General features: G+C 45.4%; 1 protein-coding gene and 1 long non-coding RNA gene across 4 annotated transcripts in view; both read left to right on the top strand.

Moving 5' to 3' along the window:
* The first annotated feature begins 243 nt into the window (after positions 1–243).
* LOC120496981 lies at positions 244–2,591 on the top strand. The gene is made up of 4 exons (XR_005626386.1): positions 244–442; positions 1,042–1,224; positions 1,570–1,715; positions 1,882–2,591. It is a non-coding gene; the product is annotated as an uncharacterized LOC120496981 (long non-coding RNA).
* A 259-nt stretch (positions 2,592–2,850) lies between these two features.
* ESRRG (estrogen related receptor gamma) overlaps positions 2,851–21,382 on the top strand; it is a 389,280-nt gene continuing 370,748 nt past the window's right edge. Inside the window, exon 1 of one of the 3 annotated variants that reach the window (XM_039697940.1) lies at positions 2,851–2,889. The gene's annotated coding sequence lies outside the window, so the exon portion shown is untranslated. Of the gene's footprint in view, positions 2,890–20,912; positions 21,019–21,382 lie in introns of those variants that run through there. The other 2 variants (XM_039697957.1, XM_039697941.1) reach the window with 2 other exon arrangements.

Here is a 21,382-nt window from a genome sequence, read left to right as displayed (position 1 = left end):
TCGGCCCCGTGCGCTGCCTCGCACGGGCGGCCCCGCGGGCAGCACAAAGGCAGCGTGAGCCCGGCCCGGCGCCTCCGCCCAGGGGCGTGGGGGCGAGCGGGGAGCGACCTTTAGAGCCACTTTGGAGGGAGCTGGGGGCGCGCCTCTGGCAGAGGGGGACGAAAGCTCCTTGCCTCGGCGATCCTGCGGCAGGTCATGTACGCGGGAATGGGGCAGGAGCGGGCGGGAGCGGTGCGTCCCGATGCTCGCGCCTGTACAGGAGCGGACATTTCCCATCAAGCCCTTGCCACAGGATGTCCGAGAGCATCGCTACCTCCCTGCCATAAAAACAAACCACTCATCAGCTCCGCTCGGTGTGTGCCATCGAGAGAAGTCGCCGCGGTGCGAACGGGCACCATCTGTCCTGCCATTCCTGGAGACGCAGATATATTTCTTTAGACAGGTCAGCACTTCTTCCCGGCCAGCCCTGTCAGGCACCTGTCAGGGGAGAAAACCTCTTCATAGCTGCCGCGGTGGGATGCTTATCAGCGGCAACCCCTTTGCTGACAGGGCCCAGCCTTAAGCTTCCCGCAAATCAATGTCCTCGGGGGACGGCGAACGTTCCGCTACCGCTCAGACCTCCGACAAAACACGGGAGGGAGGGAGGGAGGGAGGGAGGACGGCGGGGGAAGCCGGCTCCGACTAGTCCACCCCCGAGGAAGGCCGAGGTGGGCTCTGGAGCAGGGGTTTCTCCCGTCGGGCCAGCCCCGCTGCCCACCCGCGGAGGGCCGGGCCCCGGGCGCCCGCAAGGACGAGGCTCCCGCGGCGCCCACGCGTGCCCGGGGCACAGGACAGCGGTGTGGGGGGACTGCACCGCGGAACCCCCACAGCCACGTGTGTCAAGGCGCTTTCTCTCGAGTGGGACCATCGCTCCGTGGCTGACCCAAAGCCCCAGTCACACACTTCGTCCCTACCAAAGTACCGCCTTCTTTCCTCCTCCCCCCACCCCCCCAATAATTCCGACCTGTTTTCTTTCTGTTCCTCACTTGTTTTCAAAATAAGGGCACGTTCAGGGAAGCCTGCCTGCCTCCTGCACTTCCACACGGTATCGAGTGGTCATCTCCCCACCAACCTCCCAAAAAAAAAAAAGAGCAAACCAAACCAACAACAGACACCACCACCAAAAAAGAAACCTCAAATGCGCCGTGTGATCCCAACTTGGAGTTAAAGTCGGTGCTAACACGGGTCAGTTCCTGCCCCTAGCTGGGAAGGCAGGGAGGAGGATGTAACGTATGGGTTGGTGGAGGTGGCGGTGGGGGGAGAAATAAAAACAAGCCCCAAAATAAACAAACAAACAAATCTCGCGCACTATCACAATAAAGAGAAATTCCTTTCTACACACCCACAACTTTAGCTCTGTCTGCTGCCTGGGGGGTTTTAATATTGCAAAGAGAAAGGGGGGCTCCCTGCGCAAAATTACGCCTTCTCCTCTCATTTGTTAGCTGATTCCATCAAAAAGTTCGCTATTTATAGGCTACACACACGAACCTGGAGTAATACAAACCCTCCTGTGTTGTTGCCCTCGCAAAGTGGCCGGTCCTGCTGCATCTGATCGGGTTTGTGTGTGCGCGCGAGTGAGAGCGAGCCACGCAGAGAGCGCTGCCATCCGAAAGGGGAAAGAAGAGCTCAAGCTGAGAGACTTATTAATTGCTAAGAGCTGCTCTGCCACCAGCCATGTGAGTACCTAACAATGATCACCTTTTGCACAGATGGTCAGCGATCAGGCACAGACACTTTCTGTCCTTTTCCTCCTCCCTCCCTTTTCTTATTTTTTAAATTCCCCTCCTGTATCCTTCCCACCCACCTTTCTTTTTTTTTTTCCTTCCCTTTTTTTCTTTTTAGTTTGAGTTTGCACGATTTATTCCTCATGAAGAGGAGGAATGAAACGTGGGCAAACGCGGGGGAGAAAATGTGCCGGCCAAGAGGAAGGAAGGAAGGAGTGGTGAAGGGAGAGGAGGAGGGTTTGTTAAGCGATCGCCTTGTCCCCTGAGTCCGAGCCGGCTGGGAATTAGTAACAGCGAGATAGCGGAGGTTGTATCCCTCCCTCTTCCTCCGCTTTCCCTTTCCTGGAGCGCTCAGACCCCCTGACAATTATTACCCTGGTATCAACGCGGACAACGAGCTGTATTCATCAAACCTCATTTGGGGAAATTGAAAGGGAATTAAAAATAAATAAATAGAGAGAGAAAGAGAGAGAGAGATCACGCGGGGATAGGGGGTTTGATCGCTCCGCGTACAGCAATGACTGTCCGTCAGCTCCCAGCCCGCTGTGCAGGCAGGTAGAAAGCGCCCGCAGAGCAGCCCAGTCCAGCGGGCTGAGCGTGCGATTTTGGGCGGGGGGGAGGGGGAGAGAGAGCCCCGGGCCCTCGCCCCCACCGCCTCTTCCCCAGCGAAGGGGCAACGAGGGGCACGGGGGGCGACAGGCAGCGCCTTCCCGGCAGTGCCAGACCCCGGCGTGGCACAGCGCGCGAACCCAAACCCCACGCAGCAGGCAGGGCACGGCACGTGGGTCTGGGGGATTGCACAGCTGTTTCCTGAGCTGGCAAAAAAATGCAGGCTCGGAAAGGTAGGTGTCCTGGTTTGTGCAGGAATGCAGGGCTGGGAGATTCCGCGTGGAAAGGGGGTGGGTGTAGAGAGAGAAAGAGAATTTTTTTCCAGCGTGGAGAGGCGCTTTTCTAACCCGACACTCGAGCTCCAATCACACACTCTGAGGTTAGCGTAGCATTAAATTAACAGACAGGGTCGGGGTTATCCAGGGCATTATACCTCGTGCCCGGGATGTAACCTCTGCTCATTTGTACACAAAGAAGAGGGAGAGACGGAGTTACATCAGGAAAACCAAAGAGCACGGTGAGTATCGGTATTCGCTGCTCTCCCTCCCATTCTGGGAACAAAGTTCAAAGGCGGCCGGTGCGGGACTGGGGCTGGCTCCGCCGAAACCCCCGCTCCCTTTGGAGGCGGCAGCGCAGCCCCTCCGGGGCGAGCCCTCGCTGAGCAGCAAGGAGAACCTGCGGTATCTTGGTTAGAACTTCGCTACTTTATGTAGAGAGGAAAAAAAATAATAATAAAAAAAAAAGATTGACTTGGATGCAGCGCTATTTATAGGTGGCGGTAAAGGCTCCTTTTCAATAAGCAGCCGTGGAAAAGAAACGTCAGAAAACTGGCTGCTTTATTGATCCGAAGCGCTGGACGGTCACAGGCACGCCAGCCATGCTGCACCTACGAAGTTGCGTCTCCTCTCGGGTTAGGCAGAGAGAAGGGGAATAGGGTGCGGGTTTTGCTGACCACTAGTTTGGACACGATTCAGTTCCCATGCACAGGTAGAGGGCAAAAGAGTGTGAGATGGAAGACTTTTGCCTTTTGTGACAGACACGCACACAATGCTGGGCACCCGCAGGGCTGAAAGTGGGCCAGGGCTACACTGTAGGTATCAGATCACAAAAAGCAGAGGAAAGAAATCCAGTTAAAAATACATTAGTTGAAATCAGAGGACGAGCTTGATTTTTTTTTTTTTCTTTTAAACAAAGGTGCACGTTAGAACAAGCTGGAAGCACTCTTTGTGCCTTACGGTGTCCCCCACGCCCAATGGAAATAAAGCAAGAGGCTTGATCTTTCTTTGCATCTTTTAAACCTTGTTTTAATTAGAGTTGCCAAAGTAGGACACCCCGGTGGAAGATGTTTTCAAGTATCCACCTACCTCTCTGCTGTAAGCAGAATTGCTGTCTGCTAAATTGCTTGAAACGCAAAATTCTGCCCCACCCCCAGCTTGGTTTGGCACCTACTCACTTTTTCCCCCCGAAATTGCAATCGTTTATGAAAGATTACTCCATTGGGAGGAAAAGAGAAACCCCAAACACCCAGCAGTAATGAGATCAGTCGATTCCGAGAGCCTCGCTTTACTCTGTACAACAGGAAAGGCTTTGGACAGAGAGCGTCCCAAAAAAGTAATGCCTTTTCCTTTCTTTCTTTTCTTTTTTGAAGTCCCAGATTGGGCGTGTCCTTACCTTTCTCCTTTAATTTATTTGATTAAATCATAACCAAAACAGACTCATCAGCTTCTCGTATTTCCTCAGCTGTAACCATACGCGAAACCTCTTATATGGAGACAAGTAATTGGCTTTAGTTAACTCAGGGCATAGGCTGCGCTCAAGTTGTTCTCCCTCTCGTTCCCAGGGCAGTGTTTCACGCAAACGCATGTTCCAGCTCTGCCTCACTCTCCTCTGTCGCCAACCTCAGGTTTTTAAGCTGTTTGTGCAGTTCCCCATCTTTCTCTGATTTCGCTCATGAGGGATGATGCCGACAGAGGTTTGCGGGACGAGGGGGCTCTTCCCCCTCGGGATTTGGGAGTGGCGGGAATGGTTTAGGGGGAGTCCAGCCCGGTTTGAACTGGGAACCGCTCCTGGACCGCGCTCCGCGGCCAGCCGCGTCCCGCCTCGGTACCGGGCTGGCGGCTTGTTCCCGCTCCCGATGAAGCACCATCTACGTGCACCTTCAGGAAAGCAAGGTTCTGTTAGCTCACTTCTGTCTGAAATCAAAAAGAAAGAAAGGGGGAGGTGGGGGGGTAAAGAAAAACCTCTTAAAGTTTCTCAGGTAAAGCTCGGCTTTCCTTTGGTCATTACTCAAATGAAGAACAGCGTCAATTAACTCCAAATTGGAAATGCCTGCCCGAAAAGAATAATGATAATTCCCTGCCGTCCCCTAAGAGGTAGTTGCAGGATGGCACTTAGTGCGTGTGGTCCCTAATGACAGGATTGCTGCCCTGCCCGGGGTTTGGCTCTCCCTGCCCCGCTGGCTTCGCTCTGAGCTCGGGCAGCGACGCCGGGCACGGCTGTCCTGCCCAAACCTTCCCCCTCTTCCCTCGCTCGCTGCCCTCAGCCTCACGGGGTTTACACCTCCCACAGCCGGCACAGTATGACCACACCGTGAAAACAGATTTAATTACCCCCGTCCCTCGATAAGAGGGCAGGGGCCTCTCAGCAACAGGTAAGCGAGAGTACCCGCAGTTCTTCAAGGCTCTTTAACCGATAACAGAGGAAGCAGGACAGAGGGGTCACTTTCGGTAAGACAGGGTGTGAGGGAAGCGGGACATTAAAAAAGAGGTGCATAGAGATATTTTGGCAAGAGTTTAAGGTGGCTGCGAGGGGAGCGAGACCCCCGCGGAGAAACGGGACAGCTGCTTCTCCTCGGCTTCTTGCTCGATCTTTTCAAGCTGTCCCCAAAAGCCCCTCAAGCCGTCTCTCGGAGCGACTCCAGCTCTGGGACCGCGGCTGTGGGGCCGATGCGAGTTGCTCTTCTGGGGAACGGGTCGCCTGGGGCCGTGCGGGGGATGCTGCGGAGGATGCTCGGCTGTGCGGCCAGGAGGGCTCGGCCGTGTGCGGGGCAGCGGGGCAGCCTCCCCCGCTTATCCCATCGCTGAGGGCACGGCGGGAGCGGGCGCTGCGCGGTAGGGCAACAACCAGAGCCCGAGCAAGCCCTGGCAGGGCCCGTGTGGGGGCTCAGAGCCCGGGTGGGGCGCCCGCCGCCAGCCCGGGGCGTCCCCGCTCAGCAGCCGCTGGGGCCGGGGCTCTGCGGCGGGCGGGCAGGGCTGACCCTGCACGGCCGGAGGGGAGGGTCTGCGGCCTGACCCGAAAGGAGGGAGCTCCCCCTTCCCTCCCCTCCCCTCCCTTTCCTAGCCCTCCCCGGCTCTTTGTTCTTTGCCCCTTTGTTCTTCTCGAAGTTTCCAGGAGGGTTGCTGGTGCGGAGCAAAGTTGCCGAAAGCTGAGGAATTACATTAAGTGGATGTCTGAGCAAGGAAAGAGGATAGGGGTCCCTTCCCAGGGCTAAGAGCTATTCCCCAAATCCCGCCGCGTTGTCTGCTTGCGCAAGGGGTCGGTGTGGGGCGCTGGAGCCGGGCCGTGCTCGCAGTGATGCTGGGGCAGAAGAGCCTCCTGCGGCCACAGCACCAAGGGATCGGGCACCCCCTTCGCCATTTCAACGCGTTTTGGGGAACAAGCATCCTTTCTGGTGGGAAAGGGAAGAAAATAATAGTAATTGGTGAACATGTCGTAATGAGATGAGGCAGTAGGTGACAGAAATGAAGGTTTTCTGAATGCTAGATTTTAGGGAACACATATTGGTTTGGGATGCACAATCTTAGAATGGCTGTGTCTCCGTCACTTTCTTTTTGCTGCTTTTCGTGTTTGCTTGATAGGGCTCTGGTTAAGTGTTGTCAGGAGTTAAACAAGTTGGAGCTTAATTTCAAAGCAGATGGACTGTCTTCATAGAGCAGCATCACAGCTTAAAATACAGGTTTAATGTGGTTAATAGGAGATCACAGCATGGTTCAGCAGTGATAATAATACCAAAACTTCCTTGGAAAAGGAAAACTCCTTTATTTGGTACAACGTGGAGTAGCCTGATCTCCTCTTTACTAATCATTATTAAATGTTAGAGAACTTATTTTGGAAGCTTATTTTGGCTTCCACTAAGAAATCCCAAATGACTTCACAAATATCTGTTATCACAGGATTCTTACCTCTCCTCCTGATACATGAAAGTAGGAAAACACTTTATTTGCGTGAGCTAGGTATTAGGAAAGCTGATGCGAAAAAAGAAGTTTTGATATGGTGCACTGGAGGTCACAGCAGGTTACAGACAGAGCCAGATCAGCATCCTCAACTCCAGCACGCTTCCCTAACAGTGCTGCTGTGCCCCCACCTTTATATCCAAGGATATCATGGATGATTGTAGCACTTCAGCATTTGCTGAAAAGCTGCATGAATCTAATTCTTGTAACCATGAGAATGTTCACAAATATTTGCTGTTTTTACATAGGTAGAGATCCTATAAAATTATTTAATAGAATATAATATTTGCAGTAGTTTTGCATCACATTAAAATGTCACAAATGTTTATTATGATGTGCGAAATTTCCAGAATTTGTATAATTTTTTTTCTGGTATTCAACAAAGTTGAGAAATGAGGTTAGATCAGATTGGCTTGACTAAACAAATGTTCTAGACTGCAATTTTTAAAATGTGAATACACTTTTAGGGATAAGCCCATCCTTTTGGCAGACGTTAAACCTATTTTTCCAATGAAATGGGGTTCAATTTGAGGTGATGTGAGGCTTTGTTTTTTCTGATGTTGAGGACATACAAGCCCAGTGAGAAATTTGGGAACCTTGCAGCTGTAAAACACAGCTTAGCTATTTCAAGGTGGCAACTCATACACAGAAAATGTCCATGAAAACTTTGACCTTTATTATTGAGAACTGTGATTCAGAGTTGAATGTACTAATTGGTCAGTAGCAAATTAGAGAAAGATATAGACATTGCATCAGATACTTTGGTGGTAGTGCGATTTTCTAGCTGTGTCTCCACACACAAGTCTCCGGACTTATTGTTTAAATCCAGAGGCCAGCAGCACTACTTATTGTTCTGTTTATATCCAGCGCTCATAATGTGGTGTTGCAATATCCAGGTAAAAATGTTCAATGCCATTTAGAACAAGGAATCCGCCTCGAGCAATGCTGTAATCAGTAATAGCCAACGTTACTGAGAGCAACAGCTTCTGCAAATGCCTTACTGCCACAAGTTAACCCAAGTACAGCTGTAATTGTGCTCAAAACTAAATAAAAGCTGATGGACGAGAAGGAGAATAAAAACCTAATTGGAAAAATGGATTTTAGAGAATGCTGTGTGTGATCAACAAAGGCTGCTTCTGTTTTAGTAATGATGACAATTAGAGGGACAAGTGATGTTAGTGGGTGCTTGTTCAAATAGAGGGTTTCTGCAGTATGAGAAAAATTACTTTGATTCAAAAGCATTCACTAAAGAAAGGGTGGTTGTATTTTTTAATGTTAATTAGTCTTTTCACCTGTTCTTTTGCTGATGAAGGTAGATTTCCTTTCAGCAGATGAGAAATGTATATACATTTTAAAAAATCAAAACAAAACAGACAACCCCCTACTATTTCCCTTGGAAATTCTCCCATTGAATACAAGTTAGTAAATATTGCACAGGTTTTTAGAAGGCAAATCTAAATATGTAGCTTGGGATTTTGTCATCTTGTTTTTGGAGCAGAGGACAAAACTTTTGTTTTGAAGCAGTTTGTTAAACTACTGAGTTTAAAGGAGATGCAAGGCAAGACCTTTTACCTCTGCATTTTTATCACCTTTGTCAAGAAATACTTGCAGAAAATGAGGGGAAAATCACCACTGTTTTTGGTTTTACTTTCCTTGCATTTGTTAATATATCTAGGGCAATTCCAAACAGCATCAGTGCAGAGGAATATGGCATAAAATCAGAATAAGGAGGAGATTAAAAAGCTGCACTCTCTGCTCTGTAATGGACACTTCTAAGCATAGGTGTGAATGAATACTGATTCATTTATACCGTTCTTAAATGGAAAAGCCTCAACTTTACAACAAAGGTAAACAGCATGTCATGCTGCATTTAGCAGATGTTGGCTTGCTAGGAAAATTGAGAGAATGGTCCCCTTGACATCCCTGCAGAGAATTACATGTTGCTAGAAAGGAAAGGAGAGCACATTACTATAAGAATTTTGTTGCGAATAGAGCATTAGCAACTTTAATATTGTATTTATTTTGTTTTATTTGCTTATCTCAGCCTTATCAAAATTATTTTTTTTCCTGTAAATGCCCGTGTTTAATTCTGTCAGTACATAGCTAAAAAAATTACAAGAGCCTACAAGATAATGCAAATCTCAGGCTTTCAAATGTTACAAGTGCATTACGTGCTTAGTATATGTGTAAAATTACCTCTAATCATAGTAAATAGTAGTTCATTTTGGCTAAGAGTCAGTTGCTGAATAAATAGCATTTTGATTTTTTCTTATTGCTATTTCATTTATGGAGAGAGCTGGAGTTCATTTCATCATACAGGACGGGAGTACAATTAGGATGCTGACAGAACATTTGCAGAAAATACTGGAGATAACGTCATGTTTCCATCTAAGTATTTCAACTGTTTCAAAGTTTGTAATTCTTAATAAATAGGCTAGTAATAATAAACTTAGAAACGACTTCCCCATTTTTATATTGTCACAAAAGACTTCTTATTCAAAGCACACAAATAAATATTTCTCCATATTTTCTTAGTGACTCATGAACCTGAAGCACAGCATTGGCAAAATACAGGAAATCCCTTCCCTCAAAATATTTGCAACATTATTGCCCATGTGTGGAACTTTGAAAATACATCAGTAATGTGTGACTCTGGCTCTAACCACAGAGGGAGAAAAGATGATAAATCTGTATCAGTTCATTCTAAGCAACTGATTAAGATAAAGGCTCTGGTCTGTTTTCATTGCTGTTAATACTGAAACTCTTTTGACTTTGAATAGCTTCCTCTTACTGTTTGGGTTGTGGAAATGCTCAGAAATCCCAGGCAGCACTTTGGTTTTCTTGTGCAGGAATACACAGAACTGACATCATCTTCTTTGTTGAAAGCTGTAGTTCCAGGCCTTAATTTCTTCAAATATTTCTACTTAATACTTTAATATTTTTCATCATGCAGTGGGAAGTTTACCCTCCTCCCTCTCCCCTGAAACAGTTATCATATCCGTGAGTGGCATCTTCGGTGTATTGCATTTAACTATTTCTAACCTTCATTCAAATACAGCATTAAAAATGTTTTCCCCATTCATATCTAATACAAATTATTGTATTGATGCCAGTGTTGGGAAGCTGCTGATGAACTGTTGCTGCTAAGTTTAACATCCATTTATGATGGCTGTTAAAATGGGTGAGGATCTTGCATGTTTTCTTCCAGTTAGGAGAATTTTCAAGTAGAACTGAGCTATGTAATTCCATGCAGATACATATCACTCAATGCTTTCTGAACAAATTAAATCACTATTTAATATCTTTTTTTACCTTATTCTTTCATATTTCTGTATTCAGAAAATAAGAGCAAGATATCTGCAATAGGCTTGAAATTTATAATTTAAAATAGTTATTTAAATGAAGAACTAAAATAGCACAGATCTCTGAACTATAAATAAGAGGTTTTTTTCTCTTTCTAACTTGAATTTTCTCTGAATAATTTTCTTCCTTCCTCACTCCATATTCATCTTGCCTACTTGAAAAATGTTGGAAGTAGTATGCATTTTAGTAAGATACAGGTTAGTGACTCCGCCTTTTTCAAAAGACAATTGGAGTTCTTCATAACATGTCTTTGTAGAAAGTGTTAAATACTTTTAGGCTGATTGAATCTTTTACGTTTGTCAGAAAAATTACTGTAATCCAGTGATGGTTTCCTGTGGCACCTGGATATCAAAAGATTTTGCAGCTGCACAAATACATGAACTGCCACTGACATCAGGTACTGCTCAGGCGGTGGTGTATTCAGGTGCAAAAAAAGGAATTTACACTTCTAAATTCAGTGATACCAACTACTCTTAAACACTGAGTAGAGCAATTTGTCCTTTCTGTTTTTCTTTTCCCAATCTGTAATAACATCTTTCAGTGAAGTAAGTGTGATATACAAAGTAGACATCTATGGCAGATACAGATGTGCGTGTATGTGAAGAGGCTTAGAAGGCTGGCTTCTAAGAGCCAAGGAAAAATTTACTCAAGGGGACAAACTTGCTTTAAAGGAAGTGTCACATAAAAGAGGAACTTTATGTATCCAACGTTATCTGTCTTGGTAGAAGAAAGAAATTCCTGAAAATGTAGCATCTAACCTTCCTTAAGCATAACTCCATTTATGTAAGAAAGGATCACAGATGGCAGACCCATGTAAGTGAGAGTGACTGTAATGACTGGATTATATCTCAGTTCCTTTTCTGATTACCTGGCAAATAATTTTTCATCAATATTTCAAAATAAAAATTCTTTAAGAGGGAAAACACAATAAATCCAACCATAGAATGAATGTTGGGGTCTGAAGTTTTTTTGATAGTTTGTTAGGTAGCAAGCAGCATTCATAGGAAAATATTCAAAGTGGAGGGGAACAATAGGCACTGTGCTGGGACTGGCATAGATCTTTCCTGAACTAACAGAACATGTGGAACAAATAATTTGTCACCGGAGTTCTGGGATCTTTCAAATCACATTGAAGCTAATCTTATGTCTGAGGCTGGCATCACATCCATCCATCACATTGAAATCACTGAGATTCATGTTCCACAGTCTAGGACTTCTGCAATCTTTACTAATTTTTGAGTGGCTTATTTTGATATTAATAGTTTTAAATGATTAGGCATAAAAAGACATGGTAAACCTGTGATTGATTGTAACACTTGACATTTAAGAGGTGAACTTGTTCTGTTCATCCAAGGGGCACTAAAGACATAATCCTGACTTTCATATAAGGGAACTGAGGCACAGAGAGAGAAATGACTCTCAGAAGCCCAAGTTCCCAATGATATGTTGGTGATCATTTTAGGAATACAGAGTAGGTTGCATATACTTTCTACACACAAGCTGCAGCCTCATAAAGTGTGTTCATTTCACGGTGCCTTCACAAACTCCTAAAACCTTGTTGCAATGATTTCCTCTAGAGCTTTGTGACATGCTTTCATTTAGTGGCAACCCTTCATTCATCAAATGTCTATAAAGCTTGTACCTTGTGGTCACCTGCAGGAGGATTGAAAGATCTGTTAATCTTTCCAGTACCCAAAGAACTTCTTGACTGTTAACTCCTGTATTTCTAAGTGCAAGAGCAGAATTATGTGAAGTCAGATGGAATTACTGAGGGCAGGGGGACAAAAACTAGCATCCCATTTTGTACATGTTCACAGCAGCATAAGAGCTGAAGCAGGAAACCTGAGCTGTAGTGGAAAACAGTGAAGGGGCATTTCTACTAGACTTGTACCTAAAGAATTGTTCCGAGAAATGGCAACTACTGCTGGAATAGAGGAAACTGTTTCTGGATGTTAACTCCGAGTGGTCTTGTAACTTAGACAGAAATGTGATATCCCATCTGCACAGGTAGAAACGTGAAGCATCAGTCTCTTAACAACTGTACATTACTACACCAATCTCTCAAAAATCATCACTCATACAAAAGAGTTAAAAAGAAAAAATAAACTGGTTCATGCAAAACCATGTCTCCTACCCTATATCTGGCTGTAGTAAGTAAGGTTAGGAATATGTTTTTACACTAACAGCCATTAAAATGATTGACTGTTGATCATGGCCGTGCTCTTCCTTTTTCTCTAGTCTTAACTCAGCACCCATGTCCCAAGGGTTCAGAGCAGGGGCACAGAGACTTAGCTGTGCATGCAAGCCTGATAAGCACATCACAGGTTCTTGGGAAGGCTCCATAAGGACTTGGAAGGTGTGTTTGTGAGCTAGTGCCTCTACTTCTCAGCAGAAATCTAGTGGCAAAACATTATGGTGGCATTTCTAAACCAGTGAAATTGTTCTAGAGCAATGAACTGTACCATAGTATCCAGCAGTACAGTACACAAATTTGATCTAAATAAAATCACCTTTGGAGAAATAAGGAATAGAAGGAAATAATGGACACAGCTAAACTCTGGGTACAGTACATAAAAAACAGTATTAGGAAAAAATGGTTTGGTATCAGTCAGCAATGTGAGCCTAATGCTTCTTTTAATTCTCCTGTAACTGAATGATATTTTATGTACACCGTGTAGTGGGCTGGTGGACACAGTAACATACTCAATACCAGGCTGAACATTTTCTGCCAAATAAGAGGTACATTTGGCCATCTCGTGGTAGAGGGTAAATGGGGACGCAGAGCTCTTTGCAAGGGAAGCAGTTCCCCAATGTTACCTTCTCTGTGCCTCCCCGTGCAGAATCCGATTCAGAGGACGAGCTCCAGCTTGGCAGCCTGGCTTCTAAGTGCTGCCACACCTGGCTGGGTACCAGGTCCCTCCTCCCCTGCCTGCTTTTTGCCGTGCAAAAAGGTAGTGCCAGGTGGCTACGGCTGTCCTCTTTTCTTCTTTCCTTTTGGCTGGAGCTGCCATCTGACCAGAGGGGTAACATGGGGAAGGCTGAACCCTTCCATGACCTGTTTGGGGCTATAATTGCATAGCCCAAAATTGAAAAGACAGTAATCTGTAGTGAGTCTCGTGCTTTTGATGAAAATGCTTGACACTCTATCATCCAACTACAGAGTAGATTAAATGACTGGCACTATTTTGAAGCATCTTTTATTTTCCACTTTGCTACCAACAATTAGATACATACAGATTTTGGGACTACCCGTTATATTCCTTTCTGAATCTTCTAAGAAGATAACAAGACCAAAATTATTCTTTCTTTATTAAAGGCATTAAAAGACCCCACCCTGAAAACCACAACCCCAAAATCTACTGGATTATGTATTTTTATAGAAATTGATAAATTGGAATGTACTGTCTCAGGTATTACAAAGTTCCTAAAGCTTTTTAAACTTAATGTTTGTAAGCTATTAACAAACCATGATTCAGTAATGCAGTGGAAATAGCAGAGCTAAAAAGGAAATAACCTGCCTTCTTGGCAGAATTATTGTTACCCTGTGTGTAGGAAAAGCCTTCATAGCTGTCTGCCTTTGCTGTAATCACTGGTGTACTTTTTTTTCCCAGAATATCCCATTGTTTGCCACTCTCCTTCCTCAATCATTTTTGTAGTGCTTTTGGATGCAGGAACTTTTTCCGGTTAAATGTTTCGTGCAGCACCTAACAAATTTACCATTCCACCCCAGATAATGCTGTAAATACCTAATGAGAACACATCTCTGGTAGTGTAACTCTGGTGCAGTTACCATGTTTTTCTGAGCCATTGCTCTGCACCGACACTTGGTTGGGTCTGACAGCAGCAGGTCTCTTGCTCTTCCTTTTGAGAGAAGGCAAGAGAGAAGGATCCAATATTTTGGGAGTTATTTCTGCCAAAAGCTGAGACCTGTAATCCTGCTAACATCAGAAGGAGAACATGCAGCTCTTGGCAGCAGCAAGCCCCACTAATTTCTGCACTGCCCAGAAATTAACTTCAAGAGTCTCAAAATTGTCATTAAAATTCAATTGTTTCCCTTCACATTTAGACATCCGCCCATGGAAAAACACCCATTGTGTAACTTCTCTCCCTCTCCCTGGAGGATGGGAAGGTTGCAGCCCTAATGGTGGCTGAAAAGAGGCAAGAAAATGAGCTTACCTTGCTGCCCTAAAGTTAAGCAGTAATCCAAATGGCACCAACACTGAAATACCTAATAATTTGGATGTAGAATTTAATTGCTAAAGATTTCACATTGGTTCTGCTTCTGTCTTGGTTATATATATAGCTACAACTTTATTTTTATTTTCTCATATATTCTTCCCCCCTGTGTAATATGACCAAAATGACATGGAAAAATGCAACTTCTCAAATTTTTAATTTGAAATTGGACTCTCAGTTAGTATAAACTGGTATGACTCCACTGGGCTTTCACTGGCTGCATATCTTGTTTCTAGTCTGTGGCTCTGACCAGGTAATTACCAAATAAGACTTTACCATACCATACCATTCACACAGAGTAATGGAATTCAGGGCTCTGACTGAGTTTAGGCAGTTAAATATAAGTAAATGCCTTAGTCTGCAGAATAAGATCTTTTCACTTTTCTCATAGTTTTCCATCATGAACAACTGGATTAAAATTGGTGTTCTCTCCTTCCCATCCACCTCTTGGCCATCTGCTGAGGCCTGCTGTTGCAAAAGGAAGAATGAGTTCAGTATCACATTTCACTTAGGGGTCTAGAAATGAGCATCCTTAATGCACACTAAATGAGCTAAATTACAGGGGAGTGTTTCCAGCAGGCATTCCAGGGCTGTGAATACAGCCTGGGAACCCATGGGCCAGCATGCTTTGTCACCCTGGCTGATGCTTAGAGAGGCCTCCCTACATGCTTTTGTACACCATTTTCTACCTGTATCTATCCCATCTTTGCAAGCACAGCTTTTTGTGTGTGCCTGGGGATGTACTGACGCATTCTGAAAAGTCAGAAGTCTCACTGAACTCTTAAAGCTGGATAATGTCAATGGGCTTCAAGCAGCGTCTAGATGGAGTTGAGGTCCTTCTACCCAATACTGACCCATCCATCTTTTAACTTAACATGCCAAGTGAAGTTGTGCAAACTCAGGGAAGATAATTAATACAAACAGTGGTGGGGTTCCATAATGGAGTGTCTTGGATGCTCTCTTCTCTACTGCAATAGTATCAGCTCCTCTGTCATTATACAAAACAGAGCATTTGGAGAATTCAAGTTCAGGGATGAAGCGTTTTGTGTTTGCTCTTCTTCCAGTCTATAAACTATTCTGTGCATAGCCTGCTTTCACTCTCCTTTTGAAGATGTACCATCAGCATTTAAGTTTATTCAGACAAGAGAAGGGTAGCAGCAGAGAGCATGACTGTAGCCTCCTGTGAAAACATTGAATTATGTGGGGTAATCCTGGATTTCTGGCTTCCAGGACTCCTTTAGCACTTCCACATTAAGAATAAAATACATTAATGGGCTTTTGAGAATTCCTGAGATATGACCTTAATCATAGACAGAACCTATCTGCCATTTAACATAATACCTTGCTGACAGCCACCTCCTGCAACCTTTGGCATTGAGGTCTGCTTGGAAAGGCAAGAGGCATTCTGGAGATCTGGTAGTGACTACCTGCACCCCCAGGAACAGAACCCATCATGTGCTGTTTTTGCGCCTGTACTTTCCCCAGTGTGCAGCCTGTCCCTTGCACACGCAGCATGGCTGCTTTAGTGCAGACTGTTAATTGCTTGTTGGGTTAATATTTGTGCAGTGTGTCAAAGGGGAAAGGGCCTAAATTCTGTTTGCATTTTAAATAACTGTCTTGGCAGTTGCACAATCCAGTGTTTATGTTTTTATGGAATGCACCATTTGTGACTGTTGTTTTAAGAAGTGCAGATATTAAACATGGCTAAGCAGGTTCTACAGTGGGTCTGGCCCACACTGGCTGTCAAGGGCATTTGGAGAGGTGCCACTTAGCACTGCACAGTTTGCCTGCCATGGATTGGCATATTATAACTTGGTGATGGCAAGTCACCAAAAGTTTGGCAACTTTTATCACTCTCAAGCAAGCCAAATTCTATTCCCTTTACTTAGAGCTAGCTCAAATTCCTCTGATACTAGACTCAACTCTTGCAAGAAGCCAGATGGGAGAAACTAAGAGGTGACCTTATTCTGAGACTTGGATCTCACATTAATTGAGGGCCCCACCCTGAATCCTGATCTCTGATAAATTAACTTTTTAATGTTTCATTTAATGTTTCATTACTGACTTTGGCACAAGCCAAATGTCTACGCAGATATTTATGTTCCAACAGACAAATGCAAGCTCATTTTTTTCTTCTAAGTATGTTATGTTTTACAGACATGAGTAACTCATGTGGGATCTTTCCCACAGAGTACAACCAATGTAAATTCACATGACTCAGGGATTTGTTTCAATGCTCATGTATAAGCTCTCATTAGAAATGATTATGCTTGAAGATCAAAAGAAAGTACACTCACTTGTATTAATGTTTAATGCATAATTCACATTGTTAGAACAAAAACCAAAACAGTCGGTGGTTGTTACGACAAATATCAAACATTGGCACTACTAACCAACTCCCACGGAGGATCCTTCATTGCCTGGCACTGGCTGCGCGCTGAGATTTCCTCTTGCATGTGCTTTGCCAATCGTCTTGGGGCTTTAGGACACCTTCCTCTCTGGATGTGTAATGCCCCTGTAATGACAGGAGTGGGGGAGAGCCAGGATACCCCAGCACTGCAGGTGGATCCAACACTCAGAGGTCCCTCAGGGGAAGCAGAGTGTACAATAATCTAATTCCTTCTTTTATTCAAGTAGGATTTCAGATCAGGCATGCTCCTATAAAACCTTCTCTCATTGCCTTCAATCTGAGTTTAATACCAGGCTTAATATGAGCCTTAATATCAAGACCATGGTAAAAGTCATTCAGCAACACAAAATTTAAGTACTTGATTTCTTGTTTATCTTTCTCCATGTTTACCTTCTTCAATCAATGCTTATTTTGTTACAGGAATTATTCTTAATTAAATAAACAAGTTTGGCATGAGGGAGTTGTAGGTGAAATCCATTCCCTATATCCTTAACCAAGACAAGGACAGGAGGGCAAAGCCATGCTTGTAATCACCAAATGAGAATCCTGCGGGCATCCTTGCCTGTTACGCAGAATAGCTGGGACTACTTTATCTGTGTAAGGGAAGACTCTAGGTCACCCTCTGTAATGTGTGACATGTTGCAGTCTTTGACACAAAGTAGAAGTTGGAGTGTTTTATCTTCACAGCATTTAATGGCTTTTCCTATGTCAATGTTTAAAGGGTCAGCAATTTGTATCATTTGGCTTTTATATTTATACTTCTTTCAAAAAACTGGCTTGTTTACTACCTGAGTTTACATAATTTCTACGTCTTCTAGTTTTTGTTTGGTTCAATCCCCTCTCCCCTGCCATCTCCTTCGACAAAAGCAAACCAACAAACAGTCTCAAAGTTTAGGAGGCTTCATTCACATTAGAGAGTCACCTCTTTTCTGTGGATGTGTGTGGCATGGAATGACACTGAATGACATTTGACAAACTTTGTGCTTGGCACAAGGTCACAAAACATCTTATATGTTCTCATTATCAGTTCAGTCACTTTCCTGTATTGCCAGTGATGCAATACACCTGATTCAGAGCAGAAGCAGAGAGGCTGCCTGGGTTTCAGGTAGTTTCTCCCTGATTCAGGCCTCTGTAAGCAAACTATAAATTAGCTCTCTATTCTTAAGGTGTCTCCTGAAGGCCCTCTTGTTCTGCGAACCCTTCTGTGTGAGTCTGTGAGTTTCCTCATTCAGGAACTAATATTGCTGAGTCAGACTGGATGCTATTGCTATGAATGGAATGCAGTCAAATGGATCATGGGTGTCTCAGAGGGCAGAGCAGAGCTTTGGGGTTTGTTTACCTTTTGTTTAGAACAACCCACTCAAAATATTTATGATTGAGAAGCTGGTATTTCTTCCAGTAAAGAACCTTTTCTCCACTTTAGGGCAGTTGAGAAGGTATTTAGAGAATATACTGGTTAAATTGTTTATTTTTAGTGGAGTGCACATAGCATTGCTATCTTGAAACTGATCATAAATATATTTCTGTTGTGGGGATTTCATGGAGGAAGAAAAACCTGTAATGAATTAAATATGCTTCATAAGAAAAGAAGTAGGTCAAATGTTGGGCTTAATTAACCTCATGTTATACAAAATGGCTAAATTCTGTTGTTTTCACCTGTGGGACTCTGGATTTGTCTACACACCAAGTTATTTCAAGACACTTATTAGGTACACTGCAGTAATTGTGTTCGACTTAACCCATGCGTAGACAACTTTTACGCCAGTGTAAGAATTCAGTTTCTTGAATTACCTTAATCCACTTTGAAAGTGGATTAAGTGAAACCAGGAAACAACTCAGTCATTCCAGAATGAATAAACTATCTGAACACAGTTCTGCTTTACATTCACATCCAACCTTATTCCAGTATAATTTTCCTGGGCTGAGAGGTTCTTAGGATATATCTACATAGCAAATTAATATGTGATTACAGACACACCAACCCTTCCTTTACTCTCACTGGCATGAGTAACAGCAGTAATGAAAGATGGTGGCACAGACTCCAGTGCAGCCTATTAACTGAAGCATATATATGCTGTGAACAGCCTCTGCTGAAATCCAATTTAGCACACCCTCACTTCAGACTCAGCTCACATCCCTTAGACTGACACAGGGACTGGGAATACCTCTCTGCATCTCAGGTGTGTATCCACACCAAAAAGTGCACGTGTGATAGGATTGCACAGCTAAAAGGGAGCCAGGTGAATTTCACTTCAGTGGTTAATCATGCTGGAGGAGCAGCGTGGCTCGCACATTTTTAATATACACACCCCTGAAAACCAAATAAAGCATCAGCTGTGTGACTGCAGAAGCCAAATTATATGTGCTATAGACAAGCACAACTCAGATGATTTCACTAGGGCTGCATTTGGCTTCATAGTTGAGATCTTGCTTATTTGGCTGATACTTATTTTGTTACCTATCTGCTCATTTATTTTAATGAAATTAATGCATTTTAATATTCCTTTAAGTGCATTCTAAAAATAGAAATTTGATTAACTCACGCGCTTTTAAAAGTGTGACAATCACAATGAAAAATCTCTTAGCTGAGCTATGGTGCAATTTTAAGTAGCATCATGGGTAGCTATGCCATACCCTTCATCCTTTCAAACAAATTCCTCACATCAATCAGAAGAGGCTCACTTAAAAATGAATGGTGAAATACAGACAACGACAACAATCAAGCTGTACACGTTGCTTTTCAAGTCTACCAAAAACATATATCAATAATGTACTCTGCTGAGACAGTAAAGACAGGTAAGAATTTAGACTAAAAGCAGTTCAAAATGATTCCATAACAGAAATGTATAGTAAACTTGTCTTTCTAGCCAAGCCAGAAAGCATCCTGAGTAGCTTGGGTTTAAAAAGAAAAAAACCCAGAACCCAGTGCTTTCAATTTCAGGCTTCTGAAATGACGCTTGGACTGTACAATATTCCAAGAATTATTTCTTTCTTCCCCAATTCTTTTCGCAGCTGCAGTAGGTGATCCCACCATAGCTGCTGCTGAAGGCACTGAGACCAGCAACAGAAAAGGTGTACACTAACTACTCCCTGACTTTATCGTCATATAAAAACTGGAATTGCAAGACCTGAGTAGTAACAATATTAAAGGCAATTTTCCCTTTTATTGTATTTAAATGAGGAAACTGAAAGTATTAATGCTAATATTAAGGCTGAACAGAGGCAGTTGCAAAAAAAAAATAAATTTGTTTCAGCCCTGTTACACGCATCCCTTCAAGGACTCTGCTGCGCTAGTTACCTGTGCATTGGTGATGTTGTAACTTGCTGTTATTATAATAGATGGTGTGAAAAGCAACACAGAAGAGGGGAAACTTGTCTCAGGGCTCTGCTGGGACGCTCTGCGGTCACAGAGTAGGTGGTGTGGTGCTGCAGCAGTTTGGGGTGCAATGTGTAGATTGGTTTTTAGATGAGGAGACACTTAAACTCAGGCTGCCATGGGTTAAGCGAGGCCTAGTTCTGGGAATACTTCTGCAGGCGAGTTAAGTCTCACACGTGAAAATGCCCATGGAATTTCGTGGGAGCGTTCAAGATGTGCAGGATCCGGCTTTGCGAAGCACACGAACCCAGGGCAGCGGATGCGTGTGGCTGCTGCCATGGCCGGGCATAGCGCTGCCAGCCTGCTCGGCGCTCACAGCGGCCCCGGGGCTGCCGCAGGCCCCGGCTCGCTCTGCCCCAACGCGCACCCTCCTGCTTTCGGGAGCAGCTGCTCGGCTGCCCCAGCAGCAGAGGAGGGGAGCGATGGCCCCGGCTCCCCTCACCGAGCCGGGCTCTGCGCCAGTCCTTGGCTCTCCTCGGCGGCGACGCCATTGCGAGCCAGGTGCCCCAGTGCGGCCCGGGCTGCCCGGCCCGCAGCCCCCCCGGGCACCCCGGCTCCGGAGGGGCCGTGGGGCGCTGTGCGCCGGGGGCTCCCCCGCCTTCCCCTGCAGAGCCTTGCAGGGGATTGGGGGGGCGCGGCGCCGGGCCTGCACGGCAGCAGCGGTGCGGCATCCTCGCTGCTCGCCCGGCCTCCTCTGGCATTCCGGGTGCTTTTCCTTTTTTTTTTAATTCACTGATTTTTTTTGTGTGTGTGTGTGTGCGGTGCCCGTTCCCCGCCCCCGCCGCCCGCTCGGCACATGGCCTGCTGGCGGCCGGCAGCGCGAGTGTCCCCGCGTCCCCTGGGCGAAGTGTCCCGTCCGCCGCCCGCATCCCAGCCGTGGGCGGCCGGCACCTTCTCTCTCCCCATCCCCCCTTTTCGGCAGTTTTTTTTGTTTGTTTTTTTTCTTTTGGTGGTTTTGTTTGTGTTTTTTCCAGGTGGGACGTGGCGGTGACCGGCGAGGCTCGCCCGGCACTGAATGTCACCCTGAAGGTAAAATGAAAGACACGGAGATGAACGCATGCCTGCGCCCCGCGCCGCCGCTCCCCCGCGCCCGCCGGCGAGCGGCCGCCACCATCGCGGGGCGGCAGCCCCCGCCGCGCCCCGGATTTCCTGTCCCGGCTTTTCCTTACTGCGCCTTAAAAAACCAAAAAATAATAAAAAAAAAATCCGCATGCGAAAGAAACGTGCACGTACCCGGTAACGAGCCCAGGAAAAACCCGGCCGCTTCCCCCTGCTCCTGCCAAGTTATCATTGGGAACACAGGCAGGCGCCGTGACGTCCCGGGTCAGGCCGAGTGCGGACCGGCGCTACCAAGGCGGCAGGGAGGCGCGGGGACGCCGCCGGGGCCGGGGCC

This window comes from Passer montanus, unplaced genomic scaffold, assembly GCF_014805655.1.
Source record: "Passer montanus isolate IOZ18808 unplaced genomic scaffold, ASM1480565v1 scaffold12, whole genome shotgun sequence".
In the NCBI taxonomy this organism is placed as follows: Eukaryota; Metazoa; Chordata; class Aves; order Passeriformes; family Passeridae; genus Passer; species Passer montanus.
Note: the sequence above shows the minus strand (reverse complement) of the source record. Positions and strands in the feature narration are given on the sequence as shown.